This window comes from Mobula hypostoma, chromosome X2, assembly GCF_963921235.1.
Source record: "Mobula hypostoma chromosome X2, sMobHyp1.1, whole genome shotgun sequence".
Classification (NCBI taxonomy): Eukaryota; Metazoa; Chordata; class Chondrichthyes; order Myliobatiformes; family Myliobatidae; genus Mobula; species Mobula hypostoma.
Genome location: NC_086129.1, coordinates 22,914,709 through 22,934,838, shown reverse-complemented (window position 1 = coordinate 22,934,838; position 20,130 = coordinate 22,914,709). Strand labels below are relative to the sequence as shown.

The following is a 20,130-nucleotide window of genomic DNA, read 5'->3' as shown; positions in this document are numbered from 1 at the left end:
AACTTCCCAGGGTGTTGAATGGTTGTGGCAATAGCAGGAAATTCCAATTTCTCTGTATGAATTGGATCTCAAATGGGGGCAAATTGGACTAATTCATCACCCTCTTCAATTTTGTACTCTTTTAAATAGTGTTGTATTCATCTGCAGACTGCTTATTAGACAGCTCCATCTACCATGATTTTTCAACCATATCTTTGCTGGCTTAAAATGCTGGAATATCTCCCCTAAGACCTAAAGGGAGAAATCACTTTTTCGGGGGGTGGGGGGGTGGGTGTGTACTAAATGCTAGCCTTATTCGCAATGGACGCATAACAAGAATGAATTCAGATATTTTCTTCCTGAGTAGGCACTAGATCTCACCAGTGTGGTGTAAGTGTTGGAAGTGGAGAGCCCTAATGGGATAAGTAGCCTCAGATGGAAAGAAAATATGTTTCCTCATGCTTGACCAAGCAGAAAGGTGTGCACGTATGCTCTGGGTAAACTGGTATACGGATGCAGTCAATCAATTATTTGATTTGAGTCTAGACACTTAAGTATCCCATTTGCCCCTTATCTAATCCACCAAGTTTCATCACGCCAATCAGCTACACTGAATCTCACACAGTTCTGCTCAGCTGTGAGAACATTAGCTTTATCACTGTTTTGCTGAGTTAACAGGAATAACCTATCTCCCTCAGGTAAACATTGCTCCACTGCAAGAGCCTTCCTAACAATCTAATCAGGTGAATCATAAATCCTGGTATTCAGGCTTGGGCAGAGAACAGAGCAGAAAACAATATATCCTACTAAGCAGGCCATGCTCTCTTCTCATTGCTGCCATTGGGAAGGAGGTACAGGCGCCACAGGCCCCATGTCACCAAGTTCAGAAGCAGCTATTACCTTTTGACCATCAGGCTCCTGAACCAGTGTGGATAATCTCTCTCAACTCAACACTGCAGCTGATTCCATAAACTATTGGCTCAATTTCAAGGACTCTACAACTCATGTTCTCAGTACTCTTTGTTTATTCATTATGATTTTTTTTTGTATTTGCACAGACTGACTTTTGTACATTGGTTGTTTGTCAGTTTTTGTTAGGATGGTTTCAATTTGCTGGTGACAGACAAACTGAATAAGTATTTTGCATCAGTCTTCACTGTGGAATACACCAACTGTGTGCCAGAAATTCAAGAGCGTCAAGGGGAAGAAGTGAGTGTAATCGCCATTATTAAGAAGAAGGTGCTTAGGAAACTGAAAGGTCTGAAGGTAGATAGGTCAAGTCACCTAAACCAGATGGACGACACACCAAGGTTTGGAAAGAGGTAGCTGAAGAGATTGTGAAGGCATTGGTAATGATCTTTCAAGAATCACTGGATTCTGGAATGTTTCTGGAAAATCACAAACGTCACTCCACTCTTTAAGAAGGGAGGGAGGCAAATGACAGGAAATTATAGAGCAGTTAGCCTGCTTCAGTGTTGGTAAGATGTAAGAGTCCATTGTTATGGATGAGGTTTTGGGGTACTTGGAAACAAATGATAAAATAGGCCGAAGTCAACATGGTTTCCTTAAAGGAAAATCTTGCCTGTCAAATCTGATGGAATTGTTTGAGGAAGTAACAGGCAGGAGAGACAAAGGAGATTCAGTGGAATTTGTTTACTTGGATTTTCAGAAGGCCATTGACAAAGTGCCGCACATGAGGAGGTTTAACAAGCCGAGAGCCCATAGTATTACAGAAAAGATACCAGCATGGATAAAAGATGGCTGACTGGCAAAAACAAAGAGTGTGAATAAAGTGGGCCTTTTCTGATTGGGTGTTGGCGACTAGTGGTGTTTCGCAGGGGTCTATGTTGGGACCAGTTCTTTTTATGTTATATGTTACTATTCTGTATGATGGAATTGATGGCTTTGTGACCAAGTTTGTGGATGATACGAAGATAGGTGAAGGGGCAGGTGGTGATGAGGAAGCAGGGAATCTGTAGAAGTATAGATTGGGAGAATGGACAAAGAAGTGGCAGATGGAATGCAGTGTAGGGAAGTGCATGGTCATACACTTTGGTAAAAGGAAGAACAGCATAGACTATTTTCTAAATCAGGAGAAAATTCAGAAATCAGAGGTGCAAAGGGACTTGGGAGTGCTTGTGCAGGATTTCCTAAAGTTGAACTTGCAGGTTGAGTCAGTAGTAAGGAAGGCAAATGCAATGATAACATTCATTTCAAGAGGACTAGAATATAACAGCAAGGATGTAATGCTGAGTCTTTATAAGCCGTTGATCAGACCACATTTGGAGTATTGTGAGCAGTTTTGGTCCCCTTACCTAAGAAAGGATGTGCTGTCATTGGAGAGTGTCCAGTGGAGGTTTATGAGAATGATCTTTGTAATGAAGGGATTAATGTATGAGGAACGTTTGCCATAAAAGGCTGTGGAGGCTGTTATTGGGTATATTTAAAGCAGTAATTAGTTCTTGATTAGTACGGGCGTCAAAGGTTATGGGAAGAAGGCAGAAGAATGGGTTTGAGGGGGAAAATAAATCAGCCATGATTGAATGGCAGAGAGGACCCAATAGACCGAATGGCCCAATTCTGTTCTTACTACTGCATGTCTCATGTCTTATGGTTAAACAGCACATTGTCCAATGTTTACTAAATTGCATGTAAACTATATCTCTAAGTTTGGTATCTGAGCACAACTCTGGGGGTTCATGTGGGGAATGTATAGTTAAGAAAGACACCTGCCATTTATATCATGACTTCACGATTTCAGGAGATCCCTAGCGGCTTTACAGCTAGTGAAGTTTATTTTATAATCTTAATTGAAGCACAGGGAACAGACAGAAAGGAGAGAGGACCAATATCCAAAAGGCACCTTTCACCATAGAAAGAGGCCATTAAACCTAATCATGCTGTCTGCCAACCAGACATTCCCTCAATCCCATTATACACTTACTACCCTGTAAGCCATTCTCTCTTGCATGCTCAAAATTGCACCCTGATTTTCTTGCTGCTTACCCCCCACTGGGGCAACTTAGAGTGGCCGATTAAACTTCCAGCACATCATGAGAATACTGATCGGAAATCCACACAGTCATAGGGAAAACATGCAAAGCCCACATGGACATGACCCTATCAGAATCAGGGGCACTCAAGCAGTGCAGCAACAGCATTTACTGCTGCATATTGTGCTTTGCAACGTGATTTTAATTGGTTTTACACTGAGGGGCCACAGCCTATTCATTTAGTACTTCATGTGTAATAACAATTACAAAAGCAAAATACTGTAAGTGCTGGAAATCGGAAATAAAAACAGAAAATGAGAAATATTGGCAGCATCCGTAGAGAGTTGATATTTCAGGCCAGTGATCTTCATCAGAGCTATTTAATAACATGTTTTTCCTGACATTAAAGGAAGGACAAGTTGTCCTTTTGAGCCATTGTGTTTGATCTGTTTGTTGCTGTGTCTCAGGTTTGGTTAGTACTTGGGAATTTTCTTGGAAATTCATTCCTCTCACTGGAATGTTGCCAAAATACAGCAAGCAACTCTTTACTGAACATAGACAGACTTCCCTCTAACGAGCTTTACGGGCCTGTGCGGGGAGCCAGAGAGCATTGGGCTCCAAGATTTTTAGAGCAGCTGAATTGGTTAATTGTTGTTTAACGAGAGTTATTAATCGTTTAGAGTTCCTCATGTTTATCTCGAGCGACTCTCTCTTTGTAATGCGGTGTTCTGGTGCTTTCTGTATAAACTTTATTTTGATAGGCTGATATTTTTGATATTCCATGTTACTTGTATTATTTAAGCGGACACCTCATTAGCACTAATCGCGGGGCCCTAGCTTTGAGAATGTTACTTCTCACAGAGTCACTCAGCTGAGCCACTGACGGAATTCTGATAAATAAACTTTGGTCACCGTCTCTACATTGGAGCCTGTCTTTCCTCCGCACTTGGGTTCTCATGTTGCCAGCGTACTTCGTTACACTTCCCACCGTGGAGCACAAACAGCACCGACGTATTTCAAGTTCAATGTCTCCTACCTCCATGATTCCTGGTTCAATTCCTTGTCTTAATTCAACTTACAATTTGCAGCTGGCTTGCTTGTCCACAGTTAGGAAAGAAATCTGCCAGGTTCCTGCTCTGAAGACTTGATGCCAGCGATGTGTACTGATGATGGTTGGAAAGAACAGCAGAGAGTGACTGACTCTCCTATCATTAATGCCCTTGGTCCATCACTCAGCAGAAGTTAACCTGATCTGCTCGTATCAACACTGTAGCCCCAAGAGCGGGTTAGAAGCTGGTTACACTTCAACAAATGGAACAAAGACTCTTCACCTCCACCGATTTTGGCAGGAATGCAACATAATACTAGCCGTGCATGACACTCAAAAAACTCAGCCATAAGACACCCATTTACACTAACTGTACATGTGAAACTCCATACAGACAGTAATGGAGGACAGGACTAAATCACAGTCAGTGGAGCTGCAAGGTATGTTATCCTTGCCTGCATAGCACTGAAAAGGTATAGGCATTTTGGAATTAGAGGATACAGTTATGGTATGATAGCACCAGAAACCACAAGCACAGAGAAAGGTTCGAGAACCAGGGCTTCTTTGCATCAAGGGATGCTATTATGGCAGTGTTTACTGTAACACAATGAAACAGGGTCAGTGTTCAAGACTGAATAGACACAAAGGTAAATGAAGATGATTTAGAAGAGAGAAATTCATTCTCAGAGTTGTGAAGCTGTGGAATTTGCTTCCAATTTTAATAGTTGAGCCAGAAATTATTACAGGATTTAAGGTTAAATTGGATGGGTGAACAGACAAAAAAGGGTTGAAGAGTAAATATCATTTCAACAAACTGTAAGATAGGCTGGATGGCCAGAAGAAATTCCTTCTTTATCTAACTGTGCATATTTATTCTGCACAGAATTAATTGACAGGGTTTAAACATCATGTTTAGATTCAGAAATGGCCGTTCTCAAGAAAGCCTGGACAAAGGTTCGGTGCCGAGAGTTCAGCCACACTGCTCAGCTGCGTAGTGCAGCCTGCCAATAGATTTACATTCCAGATCTTAAGGTGTCCAACTAATATTTATTTTACAGTTGCTAGGAGCCAGTGCAGTTGTACAGGCGGCTTAGACATTTCACTCTGTCATTAGCAACTGCTGAGCTGCAATTTCACGGACAGACAGAGGGTCTGACCATGGACACCACGTAGGACTCGACGGAAGAACAAAACTCCCATCAGTGTCTTGTGTGTTCTGTGATTCAAATCTGAGGTTCCGTGGAAGAAATAGTCCCTATTCATATGGGAAAGAGGTCAACAGTGAAGTGTTGACCATCAGCGGTAGATTACAGTGGCACAGTTGGAGCTGCTGCCTCACCACTCCAGTGTCATGGGCTCAACCCTGACCTCGAGTGCGATTTGTATGGAGTTGACGTTAATATCCCTGTGAACGTGTGAGCTTCTTCCACAACCCAAAGTCATGCTGACTGGTTTTCTGTCGTATCCAACGATGACAGTGAAAACTTGTGTGGGAGACATCTTAAAGTGGAAAAGCTATTTCACTGGGGCAGTTCCACTCTCTCAACCTCAGGATCCCACATCCAGTGGTACGAGTAGTCAGAACTGAGGTCTTCCTTGGTTGCAATGGATAGGCATGACGTCTTCTGTGCTTTGTCAATCCCTTCGCTCTCTATGAAGCATTGCAGAACTGCCTTCCTGGCTGTTGGACGTTAGAGTCCCATCAGTCCACCAGAGCTGACTTTGCAGGCTAGGACAGGCATATCCCTACCTCACCAGTGTACGAGGCCCTCCTGTTGAAATGGTGTACTGGGGTGTGGACACTGTCACATGTAAACAGCTACTTAGATTAGATTAGATTAGATTATGAGGACACGCAGTCCTCTTTTATTGTCATTTAGTAATGCATGCATTAAGAAATGATACAATGTTCCTCCAGAATGATATCACAGAAACACAAGACAGACCAAGACTGAAAAACTGACAAAAATCACATAATTATGACGTATAGTTACAACAGTGCAGGCAATACTGTAATTTGATAGAAGAACAGACCATGGGCACGGTAAAAAAAAGTCTCAAAGTCTCTTGAAAGTCCCAACATCTCACGCAGACGGTAGAAGGAAGAAAACTCTCCCCGCCATGAGCTTCCAGCACCGCAAACTTGCCGATGCAGCATCCTGGAAGCACCGACCACAGTCCGACTCTCAGTCCATCCGAAAACTTTGAGCTTCCAACCAGCCTTCCGACACCGAGCACCGGGCACCATCTCTGCCGAGCGCTTCGACCCTGGCCCCGACAACAGGCAATAGGCAAAGCCGAGGACTTGGAGCCTTCCTCTCTGGAGATTCTCGATCGCACAGTAGCAGCGGCAGCGAACCGGGCCTTTTGGAAGTTTCTCCAGATGTTCCGTCTCCATCAAATCAGGATTGTGCATGGCCCCTATTTAAAAAATACGATATAATTTCACCGGAGGGGCCGTGCGTGCTGCGTCGTGCCGCCATCTTCTCCTCCCTCTTGGAGCTGCAAGTGAGAGCCGAGTGTCTGAAGGTGAGTAAACTGCCCCATTATGGACACAATAAGCCCCATCACCAGAGGTGCTACCCCTCCCTGAATATCCATACACACCACTACTTGGTAGGTCTAATGTATATTACCTGAGCGTGAGTGGGTGGCAGGAGAAAATGGGGGATAGGGATTTAGTAGGGCACCTGAGGGAAAACAATTGGAGGAATGGGATTGATGAGATGGCTATGAGAGCCAGCATAGTCTCGATGGGCAGAATGTCTTCCTACATGATCAGGAAATATTGAAAATTGCTGCCTACTTGCTCACTCCTTGGAAATTGATTGGTGTTCCTCAGTTGCCTGTGGTTAGTTCAGGGCTTTGTTCCACATATAGTTGCCTTGTTATTGCAGACAATATACTCACACCTTGTCCCAGTGGAAGAGATGTATACTGAGGGAAGAGAAACACCATGTGATGAACAAAGGATGCTGGAGTTTATTCATGTAGGGAGAATGTGTCCACGGGTGGACATGTAATTTTGGGTCAATCCAGGTGATACCCTCTAGAAGTAGTTAGGAAGGATTCTGAGGGCTTACCTCCAGGGAGTATACCTATAATGTACCGAGGGATCCAAACCCAGGTAGGCGGAGTGTACCAAGGGAAAACACCCAACATGAAAGTATGCAACTGTGGAATATACCCAAAGGGAGGGAATGTACCAAATGAATATGCCTACTATGAGGGTATTTAACCAGATTGAGGAGAAGTATTCAGTTAATGTTTTTTGGGAACATTGGAGTTTGAGATAAATAAATTAGCAATACGGAGAAGGAAAACTCTGGTTTCAAACCTCTGCTGCCCTGCGGCCATACCCACCCATGGGAAAGGCTTCAGGAGTAAACCCCGAGGAAGAAATCCGGAGCCGGGATCCCTAAGGCAGTTTGATGTTGTTTACCTCTGCGACGACACTGGTGCCAAGCTGTATTGACACTTGCCTTTCCCTTGGACTAAATCAGTGACGTGGAGAGGGGGAACCCGCTGCATGGGCAACAGCCGGTTCTTCAAATCTTCCCGCCTAGTCTTGCGCCCTGGAGAGGACACAGTCCACCAGAGGCACAAACCCATAATCCCCTGGGAGCGATGGCTGCCTACTACTTAGTAACATACAAAACGTGTGAGAATCTCAAAGAAATATAGTCCTGGGGTTCAGAGGACATCCAAGGAATTGACTTGCTTTGTGAAAGTTTACCCAGGATTATAACAGGCAGGGATATAACAGATTATAGCAGATTTTTCCAGGCAGGGATAATATATTGTGGCTGAAATGGGATAATGTTCTCAAGGGAAACTCCTGGTAGATGTATTTGGGGATAATTTTAGACTGAAGGATGTAACCAGGGATTGGGAATGCATCATAAAAATATATTCACGGGATATTCTGAAGATAAACCAAAGCTGAAAGTATCTAGCCCTCAGGGTGAGGGATGTACCTCTCCTGGTCATCTCCATGTATTGCTAGGAACCAGCTCTCATCGGTGGGAATAATCTAGGAGAATGTTGATACAGAAGAGGTTGGTCATTGCTGTACACCTGGGACAGATCATCACTGGTTCCTTAGACCTTTTCAATGACCTCACTAGGTTGTTTGCACTAAACTGTACTCTCAGAGCTAGGCTCCATAAACAAAATTCAGCTTTCACAGCAGCAATAAGGTTCAGAGTCCTGCTCTATGAATCAATTGCTGCATCATTCACCAGAATTCCTTATATTCCAATATATGTATAATTGGTCTGGTTAATGTTGAAGTATTCTATTAATTAAATTAACATATTGTGTATTAAAAGTAGTGACCCCTTTATTCTTTGTAAATCTGACGTGGCGCACTGACCAATAGGTTGGCACTGGGCATCGTGTGAATCAGTTATGGTGATGTATATGCTTGATTCTCCAGTTTGAGAGGCCAGACTTGGCCCTCGATAGCAGTACACTCAGCCGGTATATGGATAAGCTAGGGAAGGGCAATGAGGGAGAGGGTCTCAGAATCAGAATCAGAATCTGAATCAGGTTTATTATCACCAGCATGTGACGTGAAATCTGTTTGGATGTACAATGGAGCTGTCACATCAAAGGCCTGGAGAGTAAAACAACATGTTCCTGGGCTCACTGATCTCTCTACATATACAGCAAAAGGTACAGGCTCAGGAAACCCTCCCAGTGGTTAGATCACTCTTCACAATATGTACAACAACTCTAAACTATTCTGAAATATAATCATTTTTTCCCATTTGCTCATGGCAACCTCAGATATTGGGCAAGGCTATGATATAAAATCTACAAAAATCAGATTTTAACACAGGATGATGTAAGGCTTGCATTTACATTAGGCCTTTACAACCAATGGAATACTTTTTAGAATGGTTTTAAAAGAGGAAGCACAGAATCTGTCAGCTCACGATAAGGTCGCAGAAAAAGCAACAAAATGCCGACTAGATAATGTATTTTAGTAATACTGGTTGAAGACTAAACTGTGATCAGAATTCTGGAGAACTAAGCTGCTCTTTTTTGACTAGGGCTGGGAGATCATTTACACCCACCAAGAAGAGAGATGGGAATCACATTTAATGTCACAGCTGAAAATGACTTGCAATGTAACACCTTTTAGAAATGGATTCTTTTCCTCGAGTCTCTGAATACAAAAACCTCTGAATCCAACTGAAATGGTCTCTCAGTTTGGATTACCAGTATCGGATTATTGATAATGTCGAATTGTGGGATTAAGCTTTTGGATAGGAGAAGGAAGAGAAGGTTGAGGTAAGTGATCTCTTGGGAAATATTGACAGGGACTATGAGACACGCAACCATTTCTGACTTTAACATAACAAAGGCTTGGAAAGGAAGATGATAATACACTTGTATTTTTGTATGATCAGACAGTAAGTCTGCAGAGTATAATAGGATTATTAAAGATAGAGGAAAGTACTGTCTGGTATGGTGGTAGAGGCAAATACATTAGAGGCTTTTAAGAGACGTTTAGATAGGGATGTGGATGTGAGGAAGATGGAGGAATATAGATGTAGTGTAGGTAGGAGGGATTAGTGTTTGGGTGTTATTGATTCATTTTATGGCTGGTTTGGTACAACACTGTGGGCTGAAGGGCTTATACCTGTGCTGTAGTGTTCTATGTTCTAAGATTTGAAGGGTAAAAGGCTGGATAATGTTTCTAGAAAATGGAACAAGGAGACACATAATTGGAACTAAGGCGTCAATCAATTAAATCAGAGCAAGCTAATGGTGTCAAATGGCCTTTTAAAATTCTGTTACTATGGAGTCATAGGGCACAGAAACGCGACCTTTTGGTTCACTATACTCATGCTGACCATCAAGTACACACAGCACTTGGTCCACGTCCTTCTATGTCTCTGTGTTTAAATACTTCTTAAGAATTGTGCGCGTTTCTGTCTCTACCATCTTCTCAGAAAGCACATTCCAAACTCCAGCCATTCTCCGGATGAAAAGAAATGCTAAACATCTCTTTCTCTTCTTAGTTCAAACCTAAAGACTCTGATTACAGACACCTCTGGGTTTGCAGAGAGAGGAGAGAGAGGAGAGAGAGGGGGATCATGTATCAGTTGAGTAGATTCTCCTGGTGTTTTACTGGCCGATAAAACGTGAGAGTACACAAGCCTCCAGGCTGCAGCAGATCTGACCCTCCCTGGTGCCACAGGTTTGGGTCACCTGGGATTGGAGGTGACTGAGAGCTGGCAGTTGTCAGCTAGGATGAATTAATACCCTGTGAGTTGCAGTGTGTGAAAACTGTTTAGACTGGGAAAGTGATTTCAAACACAGGAGATGGTGCGTGTTTCACTAAACACAACAAAATCCTTTTAGAAAGAAATGGAGGGAGCTGTGTACAAGACAGAGGATAATCTGTGCCGCCACTGGGACCCAGTTCAAGGAACTGGTGTTGCTGATTATAATGAATCATCCCTCAGCAATAGACATCTCCTCTGTTATTTTATCAAACTTTTGCGTAATTGCATGACATTGAAAAGTTTTGCGTTAAGTCCCGGAGAATATTTATGTGTGATAAGCTGCTCTGTAAATCCAGTTTAACTGGAAGCTCACTGTGCATTTTCAATGTTTGCTGTAAATAAAACTTTAGTGACCAGAGCTCTGCCTTTGATTTTGCACTTATATATCATGGTTGGCGGATTTTGACATGTTTCATGCACAGTAAAACTCTGATAATCTACTCTCTGAAGTCTCGAAGGCTCAGCATCTGTCTCAGTGATAAACGTTTGCTGGGCTCCTGTCCTACTCAGCTGCACTCTGGTTCCCCCATACTCCATTTCCTTGCATGGTGCTCTGCTTCCTGCACTCCTTCGAAATTCTTTTTGTCACTTTCCTCCCCACAGCCCCCATCGCACATCTTCATCCTCTGCCCTCTCCTAGTTCCATCCATCAATTCTTTACCGTTAAGCCACAGACTGTCCTCTAGCCCATCCCTACCTGGTGTTGGTTCCATCTTCCATTCACCCCTCCTCTTATGGTTCCCATTCACATCTCCTTTAACTACCAGATCCCAGCACAAATAGTCCTTTGTGTTCCTGCTAATCTCACCCCATCTTGGGCTTCTGTCTTATCTCTCCCCTTCTGCTCTTTATATTGGCTATCTCCCCTTCCCAAACCCAGTCCTGATGCAGCACCAGGTTCAAGAACAGAAATTTCCCTTCAACTATTCATGCAGTCCTTGAACCAAGCTGCATATCCTGAATCACTGTCACATTATGACCACTTTGGACTAAAATGGACTTCGTTTTTTTTTTGTTCTAATTGTGCTCTTTCTTGCATAACTTTGTATAATTAATGTTTAATTTGTGGTTTTCTTTTGATGCTGCATATCTTTTGCTATGTGCCTATGATGTTGCTGTAGGCTTTTTTTAATTGCACTGTGAATACATGTACTTGTGCATTTGACAATAAACTTGACTTTGACATCTCACACAGGAGATTGGTCAGCAAGGCTAGAGCCCATTGGACTGGGGATAAATGTTAACAGGGTATTGGGTATTAGGCAGAAATTAGAGTGGGCTTCAAGGGGCCCTTTTCAGGTTGTGACTCGTGAAATACTGCAGGGATCACTTCTGGGATCTAACTAATTCACAATCTATTTCAAGAGTTTAAAAATACTGAAATTGATTGGAAGTTAAAAATAAACTTGTAGATATTCTTCAACCTTGGAAGCTACTGACAAGATGAAGGAAACCATGAATGCCACCAGAGATGGAAGACCTTCTTCGCTGCCCTAAATGCCACCAGCATAATGGGCAAAAGAGAGAGAGATTCTTTAACCTGAAGCATTAACTGTTTCTCTTTCCATAGATGCTGCTTGATCTGCTGAGAGTTTCCTTGATGTTCTTACATCAACAATTTGGCTGAGGGAACCAAATATCACATTTTGAAGTTTGATCAGACTAATTTAGATGACTCGGGAGTTGGGTGCGAAGCGGTTTTGTGGTATATGGGAAAGAACATGGCAGATGGAGTACAATGTGGGATAAAAGTGACATTGTCTACTTCATCAACTTACAGGTTACTGTGATGAAAAAGAGAGGGCTCCAGATGGTGGTGCCCAAGATATCCTGGCATTCATCAGGGAAACTAGCTTTGTGAATGTGTGGAGGGATTAGAGGCAACTGCCCAGGAAGTACTCTCTAGTTCTCACACTACTAAGTACTGAGACCAAACTTTGCAAGCTATGCTTACTGTGTCTTTGACAGTACTGTTCTCCTTCTTTTCTGTCGAGGACAGTGAAATCAGAGCAAGTGATAGCAACATCTGTGCAATGCTGGACAGCGAATAGACTGGAAGGTGTAACCTAACGAGCAAGGGACTGGCATTCGATGTGTTCAGCCTGTCTTTGTGGTTGGAGAAGCAGAAAGCTTGTATTTCATTTATTCTTGGAGCATTTGCAATTTACACGTCACCATCCCACATGCTCTGATGGTGACATGCTCTGTAAACTGTAAAATAGCCCAGGTAAGAATCGATGTTTTCTTCTCTGCATTATTTAGTAAATTCTTTAGTTTTTCGACAATTGATTAAACAACATATTTTTTAAGATGAAGTCCACCAAGAATCTCTGAAACAAATATTGTTATTGAGGTCTTCCAGAAAGCCTCCTGATGTGATCCAAAGATTCAAGGGCTCTCTTTCCAGTTTCAGTACTGATGACACTAAATAGTGAGTATCCCTTTAAGTTGTCCTTGAAATTAGCATCAAATAAAACAGCATTAATGTGCACTTACTGGGACCAGATAGAATTTCCAGACACCACATAAAAATTCGGATGCAAGGAACTAAGTGATGACACAGTATAAACATCCGATCCCCTTCTGGTGTGAATTACAGTATCACTTTGGCCTGTGACTGCCCATTAAGTAGCTTCTAGGTCAATGTCATTGCGTAGGAACGAGCAACTTGATGGCAGATGTCGGGAATGAATGTGGGTCATAATTCAGCCAAGGGTGAGTGAAGGTTGGATTGGACGGTTACAGACAGACCCAGCTAACATCAGTTCAATCCTTCAAGAATTTCCTCAACACATGACTGCCTCCCCCCAAAAATAACCCCTCCTTCACCTGCTACTGTTCTCCCAATACGGAAACTGTTCTGGTTCATCACAGACAGCAATGAGCTTCTGACCGTAAATAATAAAGTCTTTAGAAAGCCTGTCCTCCAGTTTAATTAGGCCCAGGAGATGTTGCAACCACTTGATACTAAACATGAAGCACCATTAATTTTCCTTTGAAAAGGTAGCAAAGCAGTCCCACACCGACACAAGGATGCAGTGGCCTTTTCTGTGGATTTATTCAAAGCTCCCTTCAAATACTTCTGGGTGCAACGGCAGCAATGTTAGTTTAAGGCACTTTACATGGTTGAATAGCTCACTGTGATGCTGCATTCAGGCAGGTTTCCACAACAAGGCTTCTGGAATCTGTCTGAGCTGGGCTCAGAGATCCCACAATGAAGGCTTTCAGAGAACTTTCTGTCTGTACGAAGTGCCTGCTCCTCACAGAGCCCCTGGGAACTCGTCCAAGCAGTATCCTCTTCCTAAACCCCTCGATTTCTTCCCTCTACCTTACCTTCCAATTGACTGACCTCTTCCTGCTCTCTCACACTCATCACAATCCCCTTCCCTCCTGACAGAGCAACATATAGAATGACAGCTGAGCAAATCAATCTACAAAAGTGATTATTCAATTAAAATATGGATCTGCCCCTTGCTTCAGGGAACAATTCTGCATGTGTTCTACGTAATACTGAGTGGATGTAAGGACAAGGGAGTTAAACAAATATTTATACAGTGCAACCCATAGCAGTCTGAATGGGCCCTGTTAGAAGTCCATTATTCCGGCAATCAGCCCCCAAGCCAGTCTGAATGAAAAACTACAAGTGCAAAAAGTAACATACGGCCTTTTTATCAATCGTGACTTCACCTTTTTGACGAGTCAATAAAGATCAAAGAAGCCCATCCTGGTCAGGGTTTGGTCCCTTCTTTGAGCCTTCTAATTCCTGCACAGTTAGAAGATGCCCACCCACAGTGGAAAAGGGAGAAGGTGTTTGCTTATTCTCTGTTGTCACCTTTGAGGGGTTGTAGCTCTGGTTGGCTCCTTTCCGAGAGCTGTCATGGATGACTCCTCATCCTCAAACTGCATTTATCCTCAGAATACATGGGAGCTGTCAGAGAGGCAGAATTAAACATTACTAGAGTCATAGAGACACACAGAATGGACATGGACCCTCCAGCCCAACAAGTCCATGCCATCCACGATTCCCATCTAAGTTGGTCCCATTGACCCAAATTTGGCCCATATCTCTCTAAACCTTTCACTTCCATGTACCTATCCAAATACTGTTTAAATAGTGATAATGCTCCTGCCTCAACCACTTCCTTGGGTAGTTCATTCAATAAAATGAAAACCCTCTGGATGAAACAGCTGCCCCTCAGGTTCATATTAAGTCTATCTCCTCTCAGGTTATGCGATGCCCCCTGTTCTTGATTCCCCAACACGGGGAAAAAGACAATGCTAATTGACCCTATCTAGGAAGGAGTACAAGCTGGCAGGTGATAGGTGAGTCCAGATGAGGGAGAAGGTGGGTGGGTGGGAGAATGGGGGGTGAAGTAAGAAACTGGGAGTGGATAGGTGGACGAGGTAAAGGGCTGAAGAAAAAGGCATCTAATAGGAGAGGACAGAGGACCATGGAAGAAAGGGAAGGAGGATGGGAAACAGAGGAAGGTGATGGGCTGGTGAGGAGAAGAGAAGGGGTGAGAGAGGAGGCCGAATAGGGAATGGTAAAAGAAAGAAGGAACTTGTACTCTCTCCCCTACCTTTCCCCCATCTTATTCTGGCTCCTGTTCTCTCCATTTCCAGTCCCGATGAAGGATCTCAGCCTGAAATGTCAACTGTTTATTCCCCTCCATAGATGCTGTCTGACTTGCTGAGTTCCTACAGCACTTTGTGTGTGTTGCACTTACCTACATTTTGTCTTAAATTCAGATTACACACTCCTAATGTTTTTGTCTCTTGGGGATCAGAGGAAGCCAGCATGGAACTGCACAGGACTTGACTAAAACAGCCATACACAGTCCCAGTAAGAACATGATGTGTGTGTCGCTCAGACTGCCTGCTGGCTTCAGTGGTTAGGTCATTGTACTGACCTGATACTTTGGAGAAATTTCACCATTTACATACCTCCACAAATTTGAACAAATTTAGGATTATTCTGTGTGAATGCAGAAGTCCCAAAGTCCCAAAGTTATGTAGTTGTGAGGCTCAATAACTGCTTCACCAATTAGACCACAAGACCATAAGATAAAAGAGCAGAATTAGGTAATTTGACCCATCGAGTCTGCTCCACCATTTCATCTTGGCAGATCCAATTTTCCTCTCAGCCCCAATCTCCTGCATTCCCCCTGTATCTCTTCATGCCTTGGCTAATCAAAAATCTACCAATCTCTGCCTTAAGTATACATAAAGACTTGGCCTCCACAGCTGCCTGTGGCAATGTATTCCACAGATTCACCACTCTCTGGTTAAAGAAATTCCTCCTCATCTCCATTCTAAAAGGATGCCCCTCTATTCTGAGGCTGTGTCCTCTGGTCTTAGACTTTCCCCCCACAGAAAGCATCCTCCCCACATCCACTCTATCAAGGCCTTTCACCATTTGATAGGTTTCAATAAGGTCTCCCCTCATTCTTCTGAATACTAGTAAATACAGGCTCAGAGCTATCAGATGCTCTTCATATGACAAGCTATTCAATTCTAGAATCATTTTCATGAACCTCCTTTGAACCCTCTCCAGTTTCAGCAAATCCTTTCTAAGATAAAGGGTCAAAACTGCTCAGAATATTCCAACTGAGGTCTCACCAGTGCTTTATAAAGTCTCAACATTACATTCTTGCTTTTATATTCTAGTGCTCTTGAAATGAATGCTAACATTGCATTTGCCTTCCTCACCACATACTCAACCTACAAATTAACCTTTAAGGAATTCTGCACAAGGACTCTCAAGTCTCTTTCCACCTCAGGCTTTTGTATTTTCTTACCATTTAGAATACAGTCAATCCTTTCATTTCTTCTATGAAAATGCATAACCATACACTTTCCGACACTGTATTCCATCTGTCATTTCTTTGTCCTTTCTCCTAATCAGTCTAAGTCCTTCTTTAGCCTCTCTACTTCCTCAAAACTACCTGCCCCCTTCACCCATCTTCATATTGTGTGCAAACTTTATAACAAAACCATCAATTCCATCATGCATATCATTGATATATAACTTAAAAAGAACCGGTCCCAAACACAGACCCCTGTGGGGACATCACTAGTCACTGGCAGCCGATCAGAAAAGGCTCCTTTTATTCCCACTCTTTGCCTCCTGCCACTCAGATACTGCTTTATCCATGCTAGAATCTTTCCTGTAATACCATGGGCTCGTAGCTTGCTAAGCAGCCTCATGTGTGGCATCTTGTCAAAGGCCTTCTGAAAATTCAAGTACACAACATCAACTGATTCTCCTTTGTCTATCCTGGTTGTTACCTCTTTAAAGAATTCCAACAGATTTGTCGGGCAAGATTTTTCCTCGACGAAACTATGTTGACTTTGGCTTATTTCATCATGTGCCTCCAAGTACCCTGAGACCTCATCCTTAATCATCGACTCCAAGAACTTCCCAACCACTGAGGTCAGACTAATTGGCCTATAATTTCCTTTCTTCTGCCTCTCACCCTTCTTGAAGAGTGGAGTGACATTTGCAATTTTCCGGTCTTCTGGAACCATTCCAGAATCTAGTGATTATTGAAAGATCATTACTAATGCCACCATGATCTCCTCAGCCACCACTTTCAAAACTCTGGGGTGTACATCATCTGATCCAGGTGACTTATCTACCTTCAAATCCTCTGGTTTCCCAAGAACCTTCTCTCCAGTTATGTTAACTTCATACACATCATGCCCCCGACACCTGGAACTTTCAGCATACTGCTAGTGTCTTGCACAGTGAAGACTGATGCAAAATACTCATTCAGTTCATCTGCTATTTCGTTGTCCCCTGTTACTACCTCTCCAGCATCATTTTCCAGCTGTCTGATATCCACTCTCTCCACTCTTTTACACTTTATGTATCTGAACAAACTTTTTGTATCCTCTTTAATATTATTGGCTAGCTTACTTAGCAGAAATTCCAGCCATTGCGGCTCTGCTGTCATCCCTGCCAGTGTTCTTTTCCAATCAATTCTGGCCTACTCCTCTCTCATCCCTCTGTAATTTCCTTTACTCCACTGTACATCTGACTTTAGCTTCTCCTTCTCAAATTTCAGGGTGAATTTGAACATATTGATCACTTGCTCTTAAGGGCTCTTTTACCTTAAGCTCTCTAATCAATTCTGCTTCATTGCACAACACGCAATCCAGAATAGCTGATCCTCGTGTGGGCTCAACCATGAGCTGCTCTAAAAAGCCATCTTGTAAGCACTCTAGAAATTCCCCCCCTTGTAATCCAGCACCAATCTGATTTTCTCAATCTCCCTGCATATTGAAATGTCCCATGACTATTGTAACATTGCCCTTTTGGCATGCATTTTCTATCTCTTGTTGTAATCTGTAGGCCACATCCTTACTGTTGTTTGGGGGTCTGTATACAACTCCCATCAGGGTCTTTTTACCCTTGCAGTTCCTTAGCTCAACCCACAACGATTCAAAACCTTCCATCCCTCTGTCACCTCTTTCTAATGATTTGATTTCATTTTCTACCAACAGAGCAACACTGCCCACTCTGCCTTCCTGCCCATCCTTTGGAATCAGTGTTTATCCTTGGACATTAAACTCCCAGCTATAATCTTTCAGCCATGGTTCTGTGATGCTGCCAATCTACAACTGTGCTGCAAATTCATCTACCTTATTCCATGTACTGCATCCATTCAGATACAACATCTTTGACTTTGTCACACCATGCTCAACCTTTTGATTCCTAACTTTGTCTGAGGTCTTACCAACAACTGCCGCCACAACCTCTCCACTAACTGTTCAGGCATTCTGATTCCCATCCCCCTGCAACTCTAGTTTAAACCCTACCGTGCAGCATTAACAAACCTTCTTGCTAGGATATTAGACTCCCTCCAGTGCAGGTGCAAACTGTCCTTTCTGTACAGATCCCACCTTCCGTAGAATTTTTGCTGGGAATCAGCATGAATATCCAAGGAACTGAACTGAACAAATTTCACATCACATCCCAGTGATAATAAACCTAATTCTGATTCTGATTCTTAATAGAAGTTAATGAATATTAAAAAGTGTTTTAGAATGTCCTTGTATGATAACTTTTTAAAATCTTTTGTAAACCTTTAAAACTTTTTAATAATAACATTTTAAAGAAGTTACTCAGTGTTTCTGATAACCTGAAATGTTCAGAAACACTTTTAAAGTATTTGGTCAATTTGAGCACTCTATCAAAGCCAAAGAGTGTGGATGTAGTTTATTGAGATGCTTGACCATACAATTTGTGTGTATATTGTTTTACTAAAGAAGCTACTCTGGCATTGAATTTTATTGGTATTTCAGATTGTTCCTTATCCAATGGAATTGTACACGTGGCCTGGTAGATGAACAAATGCAATTTAGTAAACAAGTCGTGATATTTGAAATTGCATGTAAAATTGTGTCAATGGAAATGGTGTACAGATTACTAGAGAATTTTATGCACCACTGAGGGACAATTGTTATCCACAATTACTAACCTATAGAAACCCAAAGTTTGATGAGTGAAATCAGATGACATGAAATCTGTATCTGTGCCTCCTTCCTTTCCTGAAGGGTGTCTTCTTCAATTATCAGCAGATTTCCTTCTACTTTGACGCCTGGTATGGAAACATCAATGCCCTCGAATGGAAAATCCTACAAAATATAGCGGATATGACCCAGTCCATCATGGGTAAAGCCCTCCCCACCATTGAGCACATTTACATGAAGCGTTGTCACAGGAAAGCAGCATCCATCATCAGAGACCCCCACCACCCAGATCATGCTCTCTTCTTACTGCTGCCATCCGGATGAAGGTACAGGAGCCTCAGGACTCACCATACCAGGTTCAGGAACAGTCATTACCCGTCAGCCATCAGGCTTTTGAACCAAGATGGATAACTTCATTTGTCCCATCACTGAACTGTTCCCACAACCTATGGGCTCACTTTCAAGGACTCTTCATCTCATATTCTCAATATTTATTGCTTATTTATTGATGATTATTATTTCTTTCTTTTTTGATTTGTATAGTTTGTTGACTTTTGCACACTGGTTGTACATCTAAGTTGGTGTGGTCTTACATTGAATTTATTATGATTATTATTCTATTATAGATTTATTGAGTATGCCCACAAGAAAATGAATCTCAGGGTTATATATGGTGACATATATGTACTTTCATAATAAATTGACTTTGAACTTCGAACCATTTGCCCTACTAGTCTCTGCATCCAGCACATTATTCTTCAATCTTTCCACAGGTTACAACAGAATCCCACAACTCATCACATCTTCCCCTCCCCACCCCTTTCGGTCTTCCATAGAGTTCATTCTCTTCTGCATGGACTCTTTTGTCCACTCATCTTTTTTTATTTTATTTATTCCTTTATGGGATGTGGGCTCACCAGCTAAGCCAGCGTCCTGCCGAAGGGTTTTGGCCCAAATCGTTGACTACATTTTTTTCCATAGATGCTGCCTGGCCTGCTGAGTTCCTCCAGAATTTTGTGTGAGAAGCCAGCATTTATTGCCCATCCCTAGTTGCCCTTGAGAAGGTGGTGATGAGCTGCTTTCTTGAACCGCTGCAGTCCCTGAAGTGTAGGTACACCCACAGTGCTAGGGTCTCTTCCCATCCACCCCTTCCTAAGCCCAGGCACTTTTCCTTATAAATGTAGGATGTCCAAAACTTATTCCTACACTTCCTCTATCATCTCCTAAACAGCCCTTCCAGAGGAGGCAGAGATTCACCTGCACCTCCTCCAACCTTGTGTGTTACATTTGGTACTCCTGATGTGGTTTCCTCTTCTACAAGAGCAAGGCCAAGTGC

The 20,130-nt window shown here is 42.6% G+C and overlaps 1 long non-coding RNA gene across 2 annotated transcripts; it reads left to right on the top strand.

Moving 5' to 3' along the window:
- The first annotated feature begins 1,101 nt into the window (after window positions 1–1,101).
- Window positions 1,102–19,449, top strand: LOC134340896 (uncharacterized). Of its 2 annotated transcripts, none has more exons than XR_010016659.1 (3): window positions 1,102–1,188; window positions 12,319–12,546; window positions 18,900–19,449. It is a non-coding gene; the product is annotated as an uncharacterized LOC134340896 (long non-coding RNA). The 2 variants fall into 2 exon arrangements; XR_010016658.1 differs by having other exon boundaries at window positions 1,109–1,188; window positions 12,314–12,546.
- The last annotated feature ends 681 nt before the right edge of the window (window positions 19,450–20,130 follow it).